Here is a 2,879-nt window from a genome sequence, read left to right on the forward strand (position 1 = left end):
CTGATGAGGCTGCACCTGTAGGGAGTGGCGTTCAGAAGATCTCGCGATGTATGGAGGGAATAGCTGTAGCCCCCCCTTGTTACGAGGTAAGGTGATGGATAGGCTTGTAATGCTAAGGGCACACCCACGAAGGACGTGCTTGGCAAACGTATATATGCAAGATACGCAGTTTAATAAACGGACATTTTGTATCCACCACATTGGTGTTTGTGCTGATGTCCCCGAGAAGGTTTTAACCTCCCGCGGTATTAGTCCCTGCGACCTGAGCACCACTGACATGTGGGTCGGCAGGTTTAAAGAAGCAGAGCTAATTACAACAAATGGTGATCCCAACATGACCCGGCGAGAGATGAGCTGTGACAGTCAGCGGTGCACAGCAGGAGGTGAAGGAGCTCCACACAGGATGGGAGACTCCGCGGCGCGCCATGGATGCCACAGTTAAGGCACTGAAAAGATGGGGTAAACAACATAAGACTTCTATGAAGTCGAGGACATTGAAAGCGGTGCTGCAAAGATTGATAAGGCTCGGCATTTTAGCAGAGCCGATAGACTGTATGAAGCCAGAGCTCTGGCCACAAATAGAGGATGAGTTAGCAGAACAAGCGAAATTAGGAAAGCCAGAGCATTTAATGGCTTGGGGGAGGACACAACGTGAAATCCAGAAGCGTGGCCCATAGAAGACAAATGGCTGGTGGGAGATGCAGGGGGTGGAAACCGAGGTGCGTAGGGGAGAATTAGCAGAAGAATGGAAGGCGGACATGCAGCGTTGGGGGGTGGAGATGGAGGTGGTCCGGCAACAACAAGAGCAGGAGCAAGTTGCTCAGGAGCAGGACCCGCTCCTTAATTGGCTGCCGGGCATCCCCCAATCCCCCATGGGTGCTGCGCCATGGAGTGTAGCGGCGGCCTGGTGCTCCGCGGCCCGGCCCAGCCCGGCCCGGCGTCGGGGGCTGGCTGGCGGCGAGGGGCCGGGTGGCACGGCGGAAGTGCGCGGTGACACCTCGACTTGTCCCGGCCCAGCCCCTCAGCCCGCCCCGCCGGGGCCGCGTTAAACTATAAACATGAAGAAATTAAAGCTTAAAGAACTGGAAAGCTGTCTTCAACAAGTTGATACTTTTGAAAGTCCAAAACTGCTCCTTGAACAGTATCCAACGAGACCTCATATTGCAGCATGTATGCTTTATACAATTCACAACACTTTTGATGATATTGAAAACAAAACAATTGCAGATTTAGGATGTGGTTGTGGCATGCTCAGCATTGGAAGTGCAATGTTAGGAGCAGGATTGTGTGTGGGGTTTGCCATAGATTCAGATGCACTGGAAATATTTAATAGCAATATTGAAGACTTTGAGCTCATGAACATCAATGTGGTTCAGTGTGATGACTGTTCTTCATCTGACAGCATGTCAGAGACTTTTGACACAGTTATTATGAACCCTCCGTTTGGTACCAAGCATAATAAAGGAATGGATATGATTTTTCTGAAAACTGCTTTACAAATGGCAAAAACCGCTGTATATTGCCTCCATAAAACTTCAACACGGCAGCACATTCAAAAGAAAGCAGATGAATGGAAGTCATAGCAGAACTTAGATATGACCTACCAGCATCATACAAGTTCCATAAGAAGAAATCATGTCACTGGGCGCGAGACTGCTGGCATAAGCACTTGCAGCAGGGAAACGAGAGTGGGGGAGCCAGGAACGGGGGCAGGGCTCCTCCTATGCACTACAAACAGCCCCCACAGAGCAGAGACAACTCCTCTTATACTCCCCGAGTGACAGTAAGATATGCCCAGGGATACCCTCAAGAGAGCAACCCAGACAAAACCCCACCGGTGATGGAGGCGCCGGAGCAAGAACCGTGGCTCTGGTCTTAGACTGTAGCGACAAGCCCATGGTCACCGTTTGGATAAGTCAGCCTCGCCCGGGAAGAATAGAAAAAATAGTAGTACAGGCCATGATTGATTCAGGAGCCAGCTGTGGGTGCTATGGATACCCCTGTGCCAACAGTTCACCATCTCTTCAACTGATCATTTAAGCAGAATATATGGGTAATGCTTGCTACTGCAATAGGACAAAATACACTACCGTTGCCAATTCTTTTCAGACAAAATGCTAACAGTAATTGCAACTCCTTAATGAAATATATAAGCTTATTAGTCACCAGTGAAAGATGTACCTTCGACAAAATGTAGTTATTAATAAGGATGAAATGCTATAAGAATGTGTGTATTCAGCTTTCTTTGTTTAGCAATATTAAGAATTAAGGCCTTAAGTGTTTAACCTTATTGGAAACTCCCTTGGTTTTCCCCCTTGAGTGCTGGCCAGGCTCTGGGTGGAATCCAACAGAAGGATGAGATCAGATGTTTCCGCTCAAAGGAAATTGCCAGTTATTTTGGCCTGTTGATTTGGAGGTTGGAACTGCTTGCAGCGATGTTGGATGCCTCACCTACGGATGGACGCATCGTGTAGGATTTCCGGTTTGCGAGGAAGGGTACTCTAAATTCTCGCTGCATCCAGGGTTCCCCAGCAATTGCGGATCTGAATGTTAGGACACATTAAGTAAGTGTGCTATTCCGTATTTTCCTTACTGTTTACTTTTGTAGTATTTAGTCATATCCCCTAATTATGAGTACTGCAATTAGCTTACTCTAGTAACTGTAACTACTGTATTGTTTCTAGCATTCTGTGAAACTATTTTAAGTATGCTGTGTTTTGAAGCTTGCCTAACCCTTAATTGATGAAGTCTCGAAATAAGTCTTGCAGGTGCAGCTTTACACAGCCTCTGAGCAATAGCTAGGAAGAACAGGCCTTGGAAGATAGATAAGAAACTACTGAGTTGTGCCAAGGTAGCAGGCAAAAACAGTGGGCTGCTTT

At 47.6% G+C, this 2,879-nt stretch overlaps 1 pseudogene; it reads left to right on the plus strand.

The window, feature by feature from the left end:
• Positions 1-1,013: 1,013 nt before the first annotated feature.
• LOC141954271 (rRNA N(6)-adenosine-methyltransferase METTL5 pseudogene) lies at positions 1,014-1,630 on the plus strand (annotated as a pseudogene).
• Positions 1,631-2,879: the final 1,249 nt, after the last annotated feature.

This window comes from Strix uralensis, chromosome 1 (genome assembly GCF_047716275.1).
Source record: "Strix uralensis isolate ZFMK-TIS-50842 chromosome 1, bStrUra1, whole genome shotgun sequence".
Classification (NCBI taxonomy): Eukaryota; Metazoa; Chordata; class Aves; order Strigiformes; family Strigidae; genus Strix; species Strix uralensis.